The sequence below is a fragment of the Scyliorhinus torazame genome, chromosome 14 (assembly GCF_047496885.1).
Source record: "Scyliorhinus torazame isolate Kashiwa2021f chromosome 14, sScyTor2.1, whole genome shotgun sequence".
Lineage (NCBI taxonomy): Eukaryota > Metazoa > Chordata > Chondrichthyes > Carcharhiniformes > Scyliorhinidae > Scyliorhinus > Scyliorhinus torazame.
Window position 1 is genome coordinate 130,487,795 of NC_092720.1, and position 21,850 is coordinate 130,509,644.

The window sequence follows — 21,850 nt, forward strand, 5'->3', positions numbered from 1 at the left end:
AGTAAGCTTAACTTCGGTTGTAGGGAAAATGCTGGAATCTATCATTAAGGAGGAAATAGCGGGGCACCTGGAGGGAAATTGTCCCATTGGGCAGACGCAGCATGGGTTCACAAAGGGTAGGTTGTGTCTGACTAATATGGTAGAATTTTTTGAGGACGTTACCAGTGCAGTATATAATGGGGAGCCAATGGATATGGTATATCGGGATTTCCAGAAAGCTTTTGACAAGGTGCCACACAAAAGGTTGCTGCATAAACTAAAGATGCATGGCATTGAGGGTAAAGTGGTAGCATGGGTAGAGGATTGGTTAACTAACAGAAATCAGAGAGTGGGGATAAATGGGTGTTTCTCTGGTTGGCAACCTGTAACTAGTGGTGTCCCTTAAGGATCAGTGTTGGGCCCGCAGTTGTTCACAATTTACAGAGACGATTTGGAGTTGGGGACCAAGTGCAATGTGTCAAAGTTTGCAGACGACACTAAAATGAGTGGTAAAGCAAAAAGTGCAGAGGATACCAGAAGTCTGCAGAAGGATTTGGATAGGTTAGGTGAATGGGCTAGGGTCTGGCAGATGGAATTCAATGTTGCCAAGTGTGATGCTATCCATTTTGGGAGGAATAATAGCAGAATGGATTATTATTTAAACGGTAAGAAGTTAAAACATGCTGCTGTGCAGAGTGACCTGGGTGTGCTGGTGCACGAGTCACAAAAAGTTGGTGTGCAGGTGCAACAGGTGATTAAGAAGGCTAATCGAGTTTTGTCTTTCATTGCTAGAGGGATGGAGTTCAAGACTAGTGAGGTTATGCTGCAATTGTATAGGGTGTTGGTGAGGCCGCATCTGGAGTATTGTGTTCAGTTTTGGTCTCCTTACCTGAGAAAGGACATATTGTTGAGGGGACCAGAGTTGAGGGGATTAGATTATGACGAGAGGTTGAGTAGACTGGGACTGTACTCATTGGAGTTTAGAAGGATGCGGGGGGATCTTATTGAGACATATAAAATTATGAAGGGAATAGATAGGATAGATGCGGGCAGGTTGTTTCCACTGGTCGGGGAAAGCAGAACTAGGGGGCATAGCCTCAAAATAAAGGGAGGTAGATTTAGGACGGAGTGTAGGAGGAACTTCTTCACCCAAAGGGTTGTGAATCTCTGGAATTCCTTGCCCAGTGAAGCAATTGAGGCTCCTTCTTTAAACGTTTTTAAGAAAAAGATAGATGCCTTTCTAAAGAATAAAGGGATTCGGGGATATGGTGTATGGGCCGGAGAGTGGAGCTGAGTCCACAAAGATCAGCCATGATCTCATTAAATGGCAGAGCAGGCTCGAGGGGCCAGATGGCCTACTCCTGTTCCTAGTTCTTATGTAACCAACAATCCGCTGTCAAGTGCCCCAGCAGCCCATAATTCACCCATACCCACCATCACAGCTTCCGAAGTCAGATTGGCCTTCCTGAAAGTGAATCATCGGAAGGCGACAGGTCCGGATGGGATCCCTGGTCGTGCACTCAGAGCCTGCACGGACCAGCTGGCAGAGGTATTCGCGGACATCTTTAACCTGTCCCTACTCCACTCTGAGGTCCCCACCTGCTTCAAGAAGACCACCATCATACCGGTACCAAAGAAGAACCAGGCAACGTGCCTCAATGAGTACTGACCAGTGGCCCTGACTTCAGTCGTAATGAAGTGCTTCTCGAGGTTAATCATGAAGCGCATCACCTCCATACTCCCAGAACGCCTTGATCCACTGCAATTCGCATACCGCTGCAACCGGTCCACATCAGACACCATTTCCCTGGCCCTACACTCATCCGTAGAGCATCTCGAAAACAAGGACTCCTACATTAGACTCCTATTCAGTGACTACAGCTCTGCCTTCAACACCATAATCCCAGCCAAGCTCATATCAAAGCTCCAAAACCTAGGACTTGGCTCCCCACTCTGCAACTGGATCCTCGATTTTCTGACCAACAGACCACAATCAATAAGAATGAACAGCAACACCTCCTCCACAATAGCCCTCAACACCGGCACCCCGCAAGGCTGCGTACTTAGCCCCCTACTCTACTCCCTGTACACACACGACTGCGTGGCAAAACTTGGTTCCAACTCCATCTACAAGTTTGCTAAACATACGACCATAGAGGGCCAGATCTCGAATAACGCGAGTCCGAATACAGGAGGGAGATAGAGAACCTAGTGGAGTGGTGTAACGACAACAATCTCTCCCTCAATGCCAGCAAAACTAAAGAGCTGGTAATTGACTTCAGGAAGCAAAGTACTGTACACACCCCTGTCAGCATCAACGGGGCCGAGGTGGAGATGGTTAGCAGTTTCAAATTCCTAGGGGTGCACATCTCCAAAAATCTGTCCTGGTCCACCTACGTCGACGCTACCACCAAGAAAGCTCAACAGCACCTATACGTCCTCAGGAAACTAAGGAAATTCGACATGTCCACATTAACTCTTACCAACTTTTACAGATGCACCATAGAAAGCATCCTATCAGGCTGCATCACAGCCTGGTATGGCAACTGCTCGGCCCAGGACCGCAAGAAACTTCAGAGAGTAGTGAACACCGCCCAGTCCATCACACAAACCTGCCTCCAATCCATTGACTCCATCTGCGGAAAGCGGGCAGCATAATCAAAGATCCCTCCCACCCGCCTTACTCACTCTTCTAACTTCTTCCATCAGGCAGGAGATACAGAAGTCTGAGAACACACACGAACAGACTCAAAAACAGCTTCTTCCCCACTGTCACCAGACTCCTAAATGACCCTCTTATGGACTGACCTCATTAACACTACACCCTGTATGCTTCATCCGATGCCAGTGCTTATGTAGTTACATGTATATGTTGTGTTGCCCTATTATGTATTTTCTTTTATTCCCTTTTCTTCTCATGTACTTAATGATCTGTTGAGCTGCTCGCAGAAAAATACTTTTTACTGTACCTCGGTACACGTGACAATAAACAAATCCAATCCAATCCAATCACTGCTAGCTGTTTAATATGCACACTTTATTTAAATCACTGTCTGCTGTGTTAAATGCACACTGAATGTAAATCACTGCCAGCTGTTTAATATGCACACTGTATGTAAATCACTGCTAGTTTTTTAAACATGCACACTGTTTGTTAATCTCTACCAGCTGTTTAATATGCACACTGTATGCAAATCACTTCCTGCTATTTAATATGAACACTGTTTGCAAATCACTTCCTGCTGTTTAATAGGCACACTGTATGTAAATCACTGCCAGCTGTTTAATATGTACTCTGGAAGACATGGTCATCTTCATGTTGCTCAGATTCAACTAAAGTTCAAGAACATAATCAGTTTTGGGTGGGAAGTCTGCTCTCAAACAACTCCTGAATCATTACCAATTCCTTCTCCTTCTCCTGTCATTTTGCAAGCTGTTTGCTCAAGACTTCTGATGCTTGAAGTTCATCAAGGTTTAATTGAAGATCAAATTTTTGGGATTTTGTTCTGCAAGTTCATCATTTAAGCATTTCAAGTCCTCTGTGACAGCAGATGTCCATTCCAAGTAATCGAATCTGGGTCCCTGGCGCTGTGAGGAAGCAATCCTTACCACTGTGCCACTGTGTCACTTTGGATTTCTCAGGTAACTTTACGACTAATGAATGTCTCAATGCAAGTCACTTGGAATGTATCCTTTGGTAAATATTAGTGCACAAGTTTTGTTAGCGCTTTGAATTCTGTTTCTCCAAGGGTTTATAGATGTTTTGCTGTCACATCATCCATGATTGGAGCTTATCCTGTACTCGTCAATTTTAATGCGATACAGCAGCTGCTGTAGCTGCAGGTGCAAATCCCATAATGGCTGCTAAATTTCACGAGAGACCAACGGCATGATCTAGCAGCTATGTTAGCCACAGGCGCAAATTCCGTAATTAAAATCTCGCGATTTGCATTGTCGAGATTTCAGAACGCGATCTTCCCAGGATCTCTTGGAAGACGCAATCAGGTTCACGCCAGAGGTGCCAGAGGGGTCATTTGTTCAGTGCCATGCAGTTTGGTCGGCTGAGCTGTGTGGGAGGATGTGTGCTCACAAGACAATGCTAATTGGGGCCCACTTCATGGAGGGGATGATTGCAGGGCCATCGGAGGATTAACTATGCCGTGATTTTAAGTTTGGAGAAATGGCAGCAATGATCTCGCTGATGGCTGCCCGTGGAGTAACTAGGGCGCGTGTGGTAAACCACTGTTGTACCTCTATTAGATGATGTACGGTAGAACCTGCACTACAGGTTCACCTGTGGCCCTGACTACTGGCTCTGCCCAGGAGGCAGGGTATAAATATGCGTGTCCTCCTGCTCGCAGCCATTTCGTCAGCTGCTGTGGGAGGCCACACATCTGATAGCAATAAAGCCTCCGTTTGGATTCAACTTTCGTCTTTAGTCAAATTGATCGTGCCTCATTGCGTAATAGCAATCTTTAGCTCTGAAGGAGGAACCAATTGCACCCAGTCAGTTAGTGTGCTGATATTAATACTTGTGACACTGATTGGCCCTCAGGAGTTACCTCTTAACATCAGCAGCTCCCCACGATGACAAATCCACAGCTGTTCCATGCCCGGTGGGCACAGTAGGGTCTGGGGTACTTTAGTGACACTTTTGATCACCTTTTGATTTCATGTTTTAAGTTTCATTTACGCTTTGTTTTTGTTTAGGGCAGTGTCCTTATAAGGAGCTGTCCCTCCTAATTTGACCCTCAGTTTCTTTGCTTTAGTTCAATTGGTTGGACTTAAATTAGTTCAAATCCAAGGTTCATCCTCAATAAGGATTGTGGAGAGAGCACACATGGGCTGGGAGGCTCTCAATTCCAGTACTGAGAGACTGCTGCAGACATGAGAGAGAGAGAGAGAGAGGGAGAGAGAGAGAGGGGGCAGAATAGTCTGCTGGCAAGGCCTGGACTGGGGTTCAGCCTGAGGCTGGATTTAACAACTACCTGCCTCCCTTTCTGCTTGTTTGATGGACAACTGCTGCTGACTCTTGGAGGAAGGAGGAGAGAAGGGTGGTGGTTGGTTCAACCGAATGCCTTGTTGCAGGAGAGGGAGGAAGTCAGGTGCTCTGCTGCCGGTGAGGAAGGGCGGTGGCCTGAGTCAACTTGATGCATGATCAATTACACAAAGACGAGAGTAGGATGTAATCGAGGCTTTATTACACTGAGATGTGTGGCCTCCTACAGCAGCTGGTGAAATGGCTGCTGTACGAGGAGCACACATATTTATACTCCGCCTACTGGGTGGAGCCAGCAGGCAGGGATCTACACCCGTACCAGTAGAACAGGGGCCTTACTGTAAAGCACCTATATCAACATCCTATTCATACAATATATACATCAGTGATGACTACCACATTCACCCCCTGTTAAAAATGAGTCCGGCGGGGGTGGTGGAGAACTATATACAGAAAGTTGTGTTTTAAAAGTACAGATAATATTACAAATTTAGACGGTCCGGTGCCTTGATCAGTCATTGAGAGCGTCGCAGTGCTGGTGGCGACTCCGGCGACGGCTTGGTCTTCAGTGACTCCGGGAGCGTGTCAAAATCCTCTTCATCCCCGGGTGTGAGCAAGGGGAGGACGGATTGTCCCGGATCGGGGGCTGCGGTAGGGTGCACCGGGAGGAGGGAGGGTGGCGCTGTGTCGGAGGTGGGGGTGTGTGTGGAACCAGCTGGTGCCAGGTCCCTGAGGGAGTCTGTGTCTTGGCGGCCGTCGGGGTACGCTACGTAGGCGTACTGCGGGTTAGCGTGAAGTAGCTGTACCCTCTCAACCAACGGGTCCGCCTTGTGGAGTCGACCGTGTCTACGGAGGAGAACGGGTCCTGGAGCGGCAAGCCAAGTCGGGAGTGACACCCCGGAGGTGGACTTCCTGGGGAAGGCAAAGAGACGTTCATGGGGTGTTTCGTTGGTCGCGGTGCACAGGAGCGACCGAATGGAGTGCAGGGCATCAAGGAGGACCTCCTGCCAGCGGGAGGCCGGGAGATTTCTGGACCGTAGGGCCAGCTGGACGTCCCTCCAGACCGTCCCATTCTCCCGCTCCACCTGCCCGTTTCCCCGGGGGTTGTAGCTGGCTATCCTGCTCGAGGCAATGCCCCTGTTGAGCAGGTACTGGCGCAGCTGATCGCAATAAATGAGGATCCCCGGTCGCTGTGGACGTAGGCGGGGAAGCCGAACAGAGCGAAGGTGGTGTTGAGGGCTTTGATGACGGTGGCAGACGTCATGTCAGGGCATGGGACGGCGCAATAGAATCTGGAATATTCATCGACCACACTGAGAAAGTAAGTGTTGCGGTCGGTGGAGGGGAGGGGCTGAAGTCTACACTGAGGCGTTCAAAGGGGCGGGAGGCCTTCACCAGGCTTGCACGGTCTGGCCGGTAGAAGTGCGGTTTACACTCCGTGCAGACCTGACAGTCTCTGGTGATCGCCCTGACTTCCTCGATAGAGTAGGGCAGATTGCGGCCTTGGTGAAATGGTAAAAACGCGTGACCCCTGGGAGACGGAGGTTGTCGTGCAGGGTCCGGAGTCAGTCCACTTGTGCGCTGGCACATGTACCTTGGGATAGGGCATCGGGGGGCTCGTTGAGCTTACCGGGGCGATACAAAATCTTGTAATTGTAGGTGGAGAGCTCGATCCTCCACCTCAAGATTTTATCATTTTTGATCTTGTCCCGCTGTGTGTTATTAAACATGAAGGCAACCGACTGTTGGTCAGTGAGGCGAGTGAATCTCCTACCGGTCAAGAAATGCCTCCAATGCCGCACAGCTTCAACGATGGCTTGGGCCTCTTTTTCGACGGAGGAGTGCCGAATTTCAGAGGCATGGAGGGTGTGGGAAAAGAATGCCACGGGCCTGCCTGCCTGGTTGAGGGCGGCGGCAAGAGCGACGTCTGATGCATCGCTCTCGACTTAGAAGGGGAGCGTCTCGTCGACTGCGTGCATCGCAGCCTTGGCGGTGTCGGCTAGATACGGTTGAAGCCTGTGAGCCTTGGCCATCAGAGGAAAAGCAGTGGATTGAATGAGTGGGCGGGCCTTGTCCGCATAGTTTGGGACCCACTGGGCGTAATACGAAAAGAACCCCAGGCAACGTTTGAGGGCCTTGGGGCAGTGGGGGAGGGGGAGTTCCATGAGGGGGTGCATGCGATCGGGGTCAGGCCCCAGAACTCCGTTCTGGCCACATAGCTGAGGATGGCTAAGCGGTTCATGCTGAACACACACTTCTCCTTGTTATACGTGAGGTTGAGGAGAGTGGCGGTGTGGAGACATTTGGCAAGGTTGGCGTCATGGTCCTGCTGATCGTGGCCGCAGATGGTGACATTGTCCAGGTACGGGAAAGTGGCCCGCAGCCCATACCGGTCAATCATTCGGTCCATCTCCCATTGGAAGACCGAGGCCCCATTGGTGACGCCGAAGGGAACCCTAAGAAAGTGGTAAAGGCGGCCGTCTGCCTCGAACTCAGTGTATGGGCGGGTCCGCCTTGCGGATGGGGAGCTCGTGGCAGGCAGATTTCAGGTCTACCGTCGAGAAGACCCGGTACTGTGCAATCTGATTGACCATATCAGAAATGCGTGGGAGGGGGTACGTGTCGAGCTGCGTGTACCGATTGATGGTCTGGCTGTCGTCAACGACCATCCTGTTTTTCTCCCCAGTTTTGACCACTACCACTTGGGTTCTCCAGGGGCTGTTGCTGGCCTCGATGATGCCTTCCCGAAGCAGCCGCTGGACTTCAGACCTGATGAAGCTCCTGTCCTGGGCGCTGTACCGTCTGCTCCTGGTGGCGACGGGTTTGCAATCCGGTGGGGGGTCGTCCTTAAGGGTCGCGGGGCCGCACACAGTAAGGGGTGGTAGGGGCCCGCCGAATTTCAGGGTTAGGCTCTGGAGGTTGCACTGGAAATCCAGGCCGAGTAGCAAGGCAGCGCAGAGGTTGGGGAGGACGTAGAAGAAGCCGCTGAACCCCACGCCCTGGACAGTGAGAATGGCGATGCAGTACCCCCGGAACTGTTTATTAATTACTCTGTAACACACTGTGTACTGCTTATTATTCACTCTGTAACACACTGTGAACTGTTTATTATTCACTCTGTAACACACTGTGTACTGTTTATTATTCACTCTGTAACACACTGAACTGTTTATTATTCACTCTGTAACACACTGTGAACTGTTTATTATTCACTCTGTAACACGCTGTGAACTGTTTATTATTCACTCTGTAACACACTGTGAACTGTTTATTATTCACTCTGCAACACACTGTGAACTGTTTATTATTCACTCTGTAACACGCTGTGAACTGTTTATTATTCACTCTGTAACACACTGTGAACTGTTTATTATTCACTCTGTAACACGCTGTGAACTGTTTATTATTCACTCTGTAACACACTGTGAACTGTTTGTTATTCGCTCTGTAACACACTGAACTGTTTATTATTCACTCTGTAACACACTGTGAACTGTTTATTATTCGCTCTGTAACACACTGTGAACTGTTTATTATTCACTCTGTAACACGCTGTGAACTGTTTATTATTCACTCTGTAACACACTGTGAACTGTTTATTATTCACTCTGTAACACACTGTGAACTGTTTATTATTCACTCTGTAACACACTGTGAACTGTTTATTATTCACTCTGTGACACACTGTGAACTGTTTATTATTCACTCTGTAACATTGTGAGCTGTTTGTTATTCACTCTGTAACACACTGTGAACTGTTTATTATTCACTCTGTAACACACTGTGAACTGTTTATTATTCACTCTGTGACACACTGTGAACTGTTTATTATTCACTCTGTAACACACTGTGAACTGTTTATTATTCACTCTGTAACACATTGTGAACTGTTTATAATTCGCTCTGTAACACACTGCGAACTGTTTATTATTCACTCTGAAATACACTGAACTATTTATTATTCGCTCTGTAACACATTGTGAGCTGTTTATTTTTCGCTCTGTAACACACTACGAACGGTTTCTCATTTGCTCTGTAATACCCTGTGAACTGTTTATCATTCACTCTGTAATACACTATGAACTGTTTGTTATTCACTCTGTAGCACACTGTAAGCTGTTTATTATACGCACTGTAACACACTATGAACTGTTTATTATTCACTCTGTAACTCACTGTGAAGGGGATCTTATTCGCTCTATAACACACTGAACTGTTTATTACTCACTCTGTAACATTGTGAGCTGTTTATCATTCCATCCGTAACACACTGAGAAATTTATTTTTAGCACTGTAACACAATGAGCTGCTTATTATTCACTCTGTAACATTGTGAACTATTTATTCTTCACTCTGTAATGCACTGTGAACTGGTAATTATTCACTCTGTAACATTGTGAGCTGTTTATTATTCCGCCCGTAACACACTGAGAAATTTATTTTTAGCACTATAACACAATGAACTGTTTATTCTTCACTCTGTAACATTGTGACCTATTTCTTATTCACTCTGTAACACTCACCTGTTTATTATTTGCTATTTTACACTAAACTGTTTATTATTCACTCTGCAACATTGTAAACTGTTTCTTATTTACTCTGTAACACACTGTGAACTGTTTATTATTCACTCTGTAACATTGTGAACTGTTTATTATTCACTCTGTAACACGGTGAACTGTTTATTATTCGCTCTGTAACACACACTGTGAAGTGTTTATTATTCACTCTGTAACACTGTGAGCAATTTCTTATTCTCTCTGTAACACACTGTGAACTGTTTATTATTCACTCTGTAACACACTGTGAACTGTTTATTATTCACTCTGTAACACGCTGTGAACTGTTTATTATTCACTCTGTAACACACTGTGAACTGTTTATTATTCTCTCTGTAACACACTGTGAACTGTGTATTATTCACTCTGTAACACACTGTGAGCTATTTCCTATTCACTCTGTAACACTGTGAGCTGTTTCTTATTCACTCTGTAACACTGTGAACTATTTCCTATTCACTCTGTAACACTGTGAGCTGTTTATTATTCACTCTGTAACACACTGTGATCTGTTTATTATTCACTCTGTAACACTGAGCTGTTTCTTATTCACTCTGTAACACACTGTGAACTGTTTACTATTCACTCTGTAACACTGAGCTGTTCATTGTTCGCTCTGTAACACACTGTACTATTTCTTATTCACTCTGTAACATTGTGTACTGTTTCTTATTCACTCTGTAGCACTACAAACTGTTGATTATTTACTCTGTGACACATTGTGAACCGTTTATTATTCACTCTGTAACTTTTGTGAACTGCTTATTGTTCACTCTGTAACACACTGTGAACTGTTTATTATTCGCTCTGCAGCACCTTGATACCTGTTTATTAGTCCCTCTGTAACACGCTGGACTGCTTTTTATTCACTGTGTAGCACACTGCGATCTGTTTATTATTCATTCTGTAACATTGTGAACTGTTTATTATTCACCCTGTAACACTGAACTGTTTATTAATCTCTCTGTAACATTGTGAACTAATTAGTCACTCTGTAACATTGTGAGTTCTTTATTATGCAATCTGTAACACACTATGAAGTGTTTATTATTCATTCTGTAACACACTGAAATGTTTATTATTCACTCTGTAGCATAGTGAACTGTTTATTATTCACTCTGTAACATTGTGAAATGTTTATTATTCACTCTGTAACATTGTGAACTGTTTGTTATTCGCTCTGTAACAGACTGTGAACCGATTATTATTCGCTCGGTAACACACTGAACTGTTTATTATTCACTCTGTAATACACTGTGAACTGTTTATTATTCTCTCTGTAACATTGTGAAATGTTTATTATTCACTCTGTAATACTGTGAGCTGTTTATTCTTTGCTCTGTAACATTGCAAACTGTTTGTTATTCACTCTGTATCAGACTGTGAACTGATTATTATTCACTCTGTAACTCACTGTGAAGGGGATCTTATTCGCTCTATAACACACTGAACTGTTTATTACTCACTCTGTAACATTTTGAGCTGTTTATTATTCCATCCGTAACACACTGAGAAATTTATTTTTAGCACTGTAACACAATGAGCTGTTTATTATTCACTCTGTAACATTGTGAACTATTTATTCTTCGCTCTGTAATGCACTGTGAACTGGTAATTATTCACTCTGTAACATTGTGAGCTGTTTATTATTCCGCCCGTATCACACTGAGAAATTCATTTTTAGTACTGTAACGCAATGAGCTGTTTATTCTTCACTCTGTAACATTGTGACCTATTTCCTATTCACTCTGTAACACTCACCTGTTTATTATTTGCTATTTTACACTAAACTGTTTATTATTCACTCTGCAACATTGTAAACTGTTTCTTATTTACTCTGTAACACACTGTGAACTGTTTAGTATTCACTCTGTAACATTGTGAACTGTTTATTATTCACTCTGTAACACGGTGAACTGTTTATTATTCGCTCTGTAACACACACTGTGAAGTGTTTATTATTCACTCTGTAACACTGTGAGCAATTTCTTATTCTCTCTGTAACACACTGTGAACTGTTTATTATTCACTCTGTAACACACACTGTGAACTGTTTATTTTTCACTCTGCAACACACTGTGAACTGTTTATTATTCACTCTGTAACAGACTGTGAACTGTTTATTATTCACTCTGTAACACACATTGTGAACTGTTTATTATTCACTCTGTAACACACTGTGAACTGTTTATTATTCACTCTATAACACGCGGTGAACAGTTTATTATTCACTCTGTAACACACACTGTGAACTGTTTATTATTCACTCTGTAACACACTGTGAACTGTTTATTATTCACTCTGTAACACGCTGTGAACTGTTTATTATTCACTCTGTAACACACTGTGAACTGTTTATTATTCACTCTGTAACACACACTGTGAACTGTTTATTATTCACTCTGTAACACGCTGTGAACTGTTTATTATTCACTCTGTAACACACACTGTGAACTGTTTATTATTCACTCTGTAACACGCTGTGAACTGTTTATTATTCACTCTGTAACACACTGTGAACTGTTTATTATTCTCTCTGTAACACACTGGGAACTGTTTATTATTCACTCCGTAACACACACTGTGAAGTGTTTATTATTCACTCTGTAACACACTGTGAGCTATTTCCTATTCACTCTGTAACACTGTGAGCTGTTTCTTATTCACTCTGTAACACTGTGAACTATTTCCTATTCACTCTGTAACACTGTGAGCTGTGTATTATTCACTCTGTAACAAACTGTGATCTGTTTATTATTCACTCTGTAACACTGAGCTGTTTCTTATTCACTCTGTAACACACTGTGCACTATTTCTTATTCACTCTGTATCACACTGTGAACTGTTTATTATTCACTCTGTAACACTGTGAGCTGTTTATTATTCACTCTGTAACACTGTGAGCTGTTTATTATTCACTCTATAACACGCTGTGAACTGTTTATTATTCACTCTGTAACACACACTGTGAACTGTTTATTATTCACTCTGTAACACACTGTGAACTGTTTATTATTCACTCTATAACACGCTGTGAACTGTTTATTATTCACTCTGTAACACACACTGTGAACTGTTTATTATTCACTCTGTAACACACTGTGAACTGTTTATTATTCACTCTGTAACACGCTGTGAACTGTATATTATTCACTCTGTAACACACTGTGAACTGTTTATTATTCACTCTGTAACATTGTGAACTGTTTATTCTTTGCTCTGTAACATTACGAACTGTTTGTTATTCACTCTGTAACATTGTGAAATGTTTATTATTCACTCTGTAACATTGTGAACTGTTTGTTATTCGCTCTGTAACAGACTGTGAACCGATTATTATTCGCTCGGTAACACACTGAACTGTTTATTATTCACTCTGTAACACTGTGAGCTGTTTCCTATTCACTCTGTAACACTGTGAGCTGTTTCTTATTCACTCTGTAACACTGTGAACTGTTTCTTTTTCACTCTGGACCACTCTGTGAACTGTTCATTATGCACTCTGTAACACACTGTGAGCTATTTCCTATTCACTCTGTAACACTGTGAGTTGTTTCTTATTCAATCTGTAACACTGTGAAGTATTTCCTATTCACTCTGTAACACTGTGAGCTGTGTATTATTCACTCTGTAACACACTGTGATCTGTTTATTATTCACTCTGTAACACTGAGCTGTTTCTTATTCACTCTGTAACACACTGTGATCTTTTTATTATTCACTCTGCAACCCTGAGCTGTTTCTTATTCACTCTGTAACACTCTGTGTACTATTTCTTATTCACTGTGCAACACACTGTGAACTGTTTACTATTCACTCTGTAACACTGAGCTGTTCATTGTTCGCTCTGTAACACACTGTACTATTTCTTATTCACTCTGTAACATTGTGTACTGTTTCTTATTCACTCTGTAGCACTACAAACTGTTGATTATTTACTCTGTGACACATTGTGAACCGTTTGTTATTCACTCTGTAACTTTTGTGAACTGCTTATTGTTCACTCTGTAAAACACTGTGAACTGTTTATTATTCACTCTGCAGCACCTTGATACCTGTTTATTAGTCCCTCTGTAACACGCTGGACTGCTTTTTATTCACTGTGTAGCACACTGCGATCTGTTTATTATTCACTCTGTAACATTGTGAACTGTTTATTATTCACCCTGTAACACTGAACTGTTTATTATTCTCTCTGTAACATTGTGAACTAATTATTCACTCTGTAACATTGTGAGGTTTTTATTATGCAATCTGTAACACACTATGAAGTGTTTATTATTCACTCTGTAACACACTGAAATGTTTATTATTCACTCTGTAGCATTGTGAACTGTTTATTCTTTGCTCTGTAACATTACGAACTGTTTGTTATTCGCTCTGTAACAGACTGTGAACCGATTATTATTCGCTCTGTAACGCACTGAACTGTTTATTATTCACTCTGTAACACTGTGAGCTGTTTCCTATTCACTCTGTAACACTGTGAGCTGTTTCTTATTCACTCTGTAACACTGTGAACTGTTTCTTTTTCACTCTGGACCACTCTGTGAACTGTTCATTATGCACTCTGTAACACACTGTGAGCTATTTCCTATTCACTCTGTAACACTGTGAGCTGTTTCTTATTCAATCTGTAACACTGTGAACTATTTCCTATTCACTCTGTAACACTGTGAGCTGTGTATTATTCACTCTGTAACACACTGTGATCTGTTTATTATTCACTCTGTAACACTGAGCTGTTTCTTATTCACTCTGTAACACACTGTGATCTTTTTATTATTCACTCTGCAACCCTGAGCTGTTTCTTATTCACTCTGTAACACACTGTGTACTATTTCTTATTCACTGTGCAACACACTGTGAACTGTTTACTATTCACTCTGTAACACTGAGCTGTTCATTGTTCGCTCTGTAACACACTGTACTATTTCTTATTCACTCTGTAACATTGTGTACTGTTTCTTATTCACTCTGTAGCACTACAAACTGTTGATTATTTACTCTGTGACACATTGTGAACCGTTTGTTATTCACTCTGTAACTTTTGTGAACTGCTTATTGTTCACTCTGTAAAACACTGTGAACTGTTTATTATTCGCTCTGCAGCACCTTGATACCTGTTTATTAGTCCCTCTGTAACACGCTGGACTGCTTTTTATTCACTGTGTAGCACACTGCGATCTGTTTATTATTCACTCTGTAACATTGTGAACTGTTTATTATTCACCCTGTAACACTGAACTGTTTATTATTCTCTCTGTAACATTGTGAACTAATTATTCACTCTGTAACATTGTGAGGTTTTTATTATGCAATCTGTAACACACTATGAAGTGTTTATTATTCACTCTGTAACACACTGAAATGTTTATTATTCACTCTGTAGCATTGTGAACTGTTTATTCTTTGCTCTGTAACATTACGAACTGTTTGTTATTCGCTCTGTAACAGACTGTGAACCGATTATTATTCGCTCTGTAACGCACTGAACTGTTTATTATTCACTCTGTAACACTGTGAGCTGTTTCCTATTCACTCTGTAACACTGTGAGCTGTTTCTTATTCACTCTGTAACACTGTGAACTGTTTCTTTTTCACTCTGGACCACTCTGTGAACTGTTCATTATGCACTCTGTAACACACTGTGAGCTATTTCCTATTCACTCTGTAACACTGTGAGCTGTTTCTTATTCAATCTGTAACACTGTGAACTATTTCCTATTCACTCTGTAACACTGTGAGCTGTGTATTATTCACTCTGTAACACACTGTGATCTGTTTATTATTCACTCTGTAACACTGAGCTGTTTCTTATTCACTCTGTAACACACTGTGATCTTTTTATTATTCACTCTGCAACCCTGAGCTGTTTCTTATTCACTCTGTAACACACTGTGTACTATTTCTTATTCACTGTGCAACACACTGTGAACTGTTTACTATTCACTCTGTAACACTGAGCTGTTCATTGTTCGCTCTGTAACACACTGTACTATTTCTTATTCACTCTGTAACATTGTGTACTGTTTCTTATTCACTCTGTAGCACTACAAACTGTTGATTATTTACTCTGTGACACATTGTGAACCGTTTGTTATTCACTCTGTAACTTTTGTGAACTGCTTATTGTTCACTCTGTAAAACACTGTGAACTGTTTATTATTCGCTCTGCAGCACCTTGATACCTGTTTATTAGTCCCTCTGTAACACGCTGGACTGCTTTTTATTCACTGTGTAGCACACTGCGATCTGTTTATTATTCACTCTGTAACATTGTGAACTGTTTATTATTCACCCTGTAACACTGAACTGTTTATTATTCTCTCTGTAACATTGTGAACTAATTATTCACTCTGTAACATTGTGAGGTTTTTATTATGCAATCTGTAACACACTATGAAGTGTTTATTATTCACTCTGTAACACACTGAAATGTTTATTATTCACCCTGTAACACTGAACTGTTTATTATTCTCTCTGTAACATTGTGAACTAATTATTCACTCTGTAACATTGTGAGGTTTTTATTATGCAATCTGTAACACACTATGAAGTGTTTATTATTCACTCTGTAACACACTGTGAACTGTTTATTATTCACTCTGTAACATTGTGAACTGTTTATTCTTTGCTCTGTAACATTACGAACTGTTTGTTATTCGCTCTGTAACAGACTGTGAACCGATTATTATTCGCTCGTTAACACACTGAACTGTTTATTATTCGCTCTGTAATACACTGTGAACTGTTTATTATTCTCTCTGTAACATTGTGAAATGTTTATTATTCACTCTGTAATACTGTGAGCTGTTTATTCTTTGCTCTGTAACATTGCAAACTGTTTGTTATTCACTCTGTATCAGACTGTGAACTGATTATTATTCACTCAGTAACTCACTGTGAAGGGGATCTTATTCGCTCTATAACACACTGAACTGTTTATTACTCACTCTGTATCATTGTGAGCTGTTTATTATTCCATCCGTAACACACTGAGAAATTTATTTTTAGCACTGTAACACAATGAGCTGTTTATTATTCACTCTGTAACATTGTGAACTATTTATTCTTCACTCTGTAATGCACTGTGAACTGGTAATTATTCACTCTGTAACATTGTGAGCTGTTTATTATTCCGCCCGTAACACACTGAGAAATTTATTTTTAGCACTGTAACACAATGAGCTGTTTATTCTTCACTCTGTAACATTGTGACCTATTTCTTATTCACTCTGTAACACTCACCTGTTTATTATTTGCTATTTTACACTAAACTGTTTATTATTCACTCTGCAACATTGTAAACTGTTTCTTATTTACTCTGTAACACACTGTGAACTGTTTATTATTCACTCTGTAACATTGTGAACTGTTTATTATTCACTCCGTAACACGGTGAACTGTTTATTATTCACTCTGTAACACGCACTGTGAAGTGTTTATTATTCACTCTGTAACACTGTGAGCAATTTCTTATTCTCTCTGTAACACACTGTGAACTGTTTATTATTCACACTGTAACACACACTGTGAACTGTTTATTTTTCACTCTGTAACACACTGTGAACTGTTTATTATTCACTCTGTAACAGACTGTGAACTGTTTATTATTCACTCTGTAACACACACTGTGAACTGTTTATTATTCACTCTCTAACACACTGTGAACTGTTTATTATTCACTCTATAACACGCTGTGAACTGTTTATTATTCACTCTGTAACACACACTGTGAACTGTTTATTATTCACTCTGTAACACACTGTGAACTGTTTATTATTCACTCTGTGACACGCTGTGAACTGTTTATTATTCACTCTGTAACACACTGTGAACTGTTTATTTTTCACTCTGTAACACACACTGTGAACTGTTTATTATTCACTCTGTAACACACTGTGAACTGTTTATTATTCACTCTGTAACACGCTGTGAACTGTTTATTATTCACTCTGTAACACACTGTGAACTGTTTATTATTCTCTCTGTAACACACTGTGAACTGTGTATTATTCACTCTGTAACACACTGTGAGCTATTTCCTATTCACTCTGTAACACTGTGAGCTGTTTCTTATTCACTCTGTAACACTGTGAACTATTTCCTATTCACTCTGTAACACTGTGAGCTGTTTATTATTCACTCTGTAACACACTGTGATCTGTTTATTATTCACTCTGTAACACTGAGCTGTTTCTTATTCACTCTGTAACACACTGTGATCTGTTTATTATTCACTCTGTAACACTGAGCTGTTTCTTATTCACTCTGTAACACACTGTGTACTATTTCTTATTCACTCTGTAACACACTGTGATCTGTTTATTATTCACTCTGTAACACTGAGCTGTTTCTTATTCACTCTGTAACACACTGTGATCTTTTTATTATTCACTCTGCAACCCTGAGCTGTTTCTTATTCACTCTGTAACACACTGTGTACTATTTCTTATTCACTCTGCAACACACTGTGAACTGTTTACTATTCACTCTGTAACACTGAGCTGTTCATTGTTCGCTCTGTAACACACTGTACTATTTCTTATTCACTCTGTAACATTGTGTACTGTTTCTTATTCACTCTGTAGCACTACAAACTGTTGATTATTTACTCTGTGACACATTGTGAACCGTTTGTTATTCACTCTGTAACTTTTGTGAACTGCTTATTGTTCACTCTGTAAAACACTGTGAACTGTTTATTATTCGCTCTGCAGCACCTTGATACCTGTTTATTAGTCCCTCTGTAACACGCTGGACTGCTTTTTATTCACTGTGTAGCACACTGCGATCTGTTTATTATTCACTCTGTAACATTGTGAACTGTTTATTATTCACCCTGTAACACTGAACTGTTTATTATTCTCTCTGTAACATTGTGAACTAATTATTCACTCTGTAACATTGTGAGGTTTTTATTATGCAATCTGTAACACACTATGAAGTGTTTATTATTCACTCTGTAACACACTGAAATGTTTATTATTCACCCTGTAACACTGAACTGTTTATTATTCTCTCTGTAACATTGTGAACTAATTATTCACTCTGTAACATTGTGAGGTTTTTATTATGCAATCTGTAACACACTATGAAGTGTTTATTATTCACTCTGTAACACACTGTGAACTGTTTATTATTCACTCTGTAACATTGTGAACTGTTTATTCTTTGCTCTGTAACATTACGAACTGTTTGTTATTCGCTCTGTAACAGACTGTGAACCGATTATTATTCGCTCGTTAACACACTGAACTGTTTATTATTCGCTCTGTAATACACTGTGAACTGTTTATTATTCTCTCTGTAACATTGTGAAATGTTTATTATTCACTCTGTAATACTGTGAGCTGTTTATTCTTTGCTCTGTAACATTGCAAACTGTTTGTTATTCACTCTGTATCAGACTGTGAACTGATTATTATTCACTCAGTAACTCACTGTGAAGGGGATCTTATTCGCTCTATAACACACTGAACTGTTTATTACTCACTCTGTATCATTGTGAGCTGTTTATTATTCCATCCGTAACACACTGAGAAATTTATTTTTAGCACTGTAACACAATGAGCTGTTTATTATTCACTCTGTAACATTGTGAACTATTTATTCTTCACTCTGTAATGCACTGTGAACTGGTAATTATTCACTCTGTAACATTGTGAGCTGTTTATTATTCCGCCCGTAACACACTGAGAAATTTATTTTTAGCACTGTAACACAATGAGCTGTTTATTCTTCACTCTGTAACATTGTGACCTATTTCTTATTCACTCTGTAACACTCACCTGTTTATTATTTGCTATTTTACACTAAACTGTTTATTATTCACTCTGCAACATTGTAAACTGTTTCTTATTTACTCTGTAACACACTGTGAACTGTTTATTATTCACTCTGTAACATTGTGAACTGTTTATTATTCACTCCGTAACACGGTGAACTGTTTATTATTCACTCTGTAACACGCACTGTGAAGTGTTTATTATTCACTCTGTAACACTGTGAGCAATTTCTTATTCTCTCTGTAACACACTGTGAACTGTTTATTATTCACACTGTAACACACACTGTGAACTGTTTATTTTTCACTCTGTAACACACTGTGAACTGTTTATTATTCACTCTGTAACAGACTGTGAACTGTTTATTATTCACTCTGTAACACACACTGTGAACTGTTTATTATTCACTCTCTAACACACTGTGAACTGTTTATTATTCACTCTATAACACGCTGTGAACTGTTTATTATTCACTCTGTAACACACACTGTGAACTGTTTATTATTCACTCTGTAACACACTGTGAACTGTTTATTATTCACTCTGTGACACGCTGTGAACTGTTTATTATTCACTCTGTAACACACTGTGAACTGTTTATTTTTCACTCTGTAACACACACTGTGAACTGTTTATTATTCACTCTGTAACACACTGTGAACTGTTTATTATTCACTCTGTAACACGCTGTGAACTGTTTATTATTCACTCTGTAACACACTGTGAACTGTTTATTATTCTCTCTGTAACACACTGTGAACTGTGTATTATTCACTCTGTAACACACTGTGAGCTATTTCCTATTCACTCTGTAACACTGTGAGCTGTTTCTTATTCACTCTGTAACACTGTGAACTATTTCCTATTCACTCTGTAACACTGTGAGCTGTTTATTATTCACTCTGTAACACACTGTGATCTGTTTATTATTCACTCTGTAACACTGAGCTGTTTCTTATTCACTCTGTAACACACTGTGATCTGTTTATTATTCACTCTGTAACACTGAGCTGTTTCTTATTCACTCTGTAACACACTGTGTACTATTTCTTATTCACTCTGTAACACACTGTGATCTGTTTATTATTCACTCTGTAACACTGAGCTGTTTCTTATTCACTCTGTAACACACTGTGATCTTTTTATTATTCACTCTGCAACCCTGAGCTGTTTCTTATTCACTCTGTAACACACTGTGTACTATTTCTTATTCACTCTGCAACACACTGTGAACTGTTTACTATTCACTCTGTAACACTGAGCTGTTCATTGTTCGCTCTGTAACACACTGTACTATTTCTTATTCACTCTGTAACATTGTGTACTGTTTCTTATTCACTCTGTAGCACTACAAACTGTTGATTATTTACTCTGTAACACATTGTGAACCGTTTATTATTCACTCTGTAAATTTTGTGAACTGCTTATTGTTCACTCTGTAAAACACTGTGAACTGTTTATTATTCACTCTGCAGCACCATGATACCTGTTTATTAGTCCCTCTGTAACACGCTGGACTGCTTTTTATTCACTGTGGAGCACACTGCGATCTGTTTATTATTCATTCTGTAACATTGTGAACTGTTTATTATTCACCCTGTAACACTGAACTGTTTATTAATCTCTCTGTAACATTGTGAACTAATTAGTCACTCTGTAACATTGTGAGGTCTTTATTATGCAATCTGTAACACACTATGAAGTGTTTATTATTCATTCTGTAACACACTGAAATGTTTATTATTCACTCTGTAGCATTGTGAACTGTTTATTATTCACTCTGTAACATTGTGAAATGTTTATTATTCACTCTGTAACATTGTGAACTGTTTGTTATTCGCTCTGCAACAGACTGTGAACCGATTATTATTCGCTCGGTAACACACTGAACTGTTTATTATTCACTCTGTAATACACTGTGAACTGTTTATTATTCTCTCTGTAACATTGTGAAATGTTTATTATTCACTCTGTAATACTGTGAGCTGTTTATTCTTTGCTCTGTAACATTGCAAACTGTTTGTTATTCACTCTGTATCAGACTGTGAACTGATTATTATTCATTCTGTAACTCACTGTGAAGGGGATCTTATTCGCTCTATAACACACTGAACTGTTTATTACTCACTCTGTAACATTGTGAGCTGTTTATTATTCCATCCGTAACACACTGAGAAATTTATTTTTAGCACTGTAACACAATGAGCTGCTTATTATTCACTCTGTAACATTGTGAACTATTTATTCTTCACTCTGTAATGCACTGTGAACTGGTAATTATTCACTCTGTAACATTGTGAGCTGTTTATTATTCCGCCCGTAACACACTGAGAAATTCATTTTTAGTACTGTAACACAATGAGCTGTTTATTCTTCACTCTGTAACATTGTGACCTATTTCCTATTCACTCTGTAACACTCACCTGTTTATTATTTGCTATTTTACACTAAACTGTTTATTATTCACTCTGCAACATTGTAAACTGTTTATTATTCACTCTGTAACACACTGTGAACTGTTT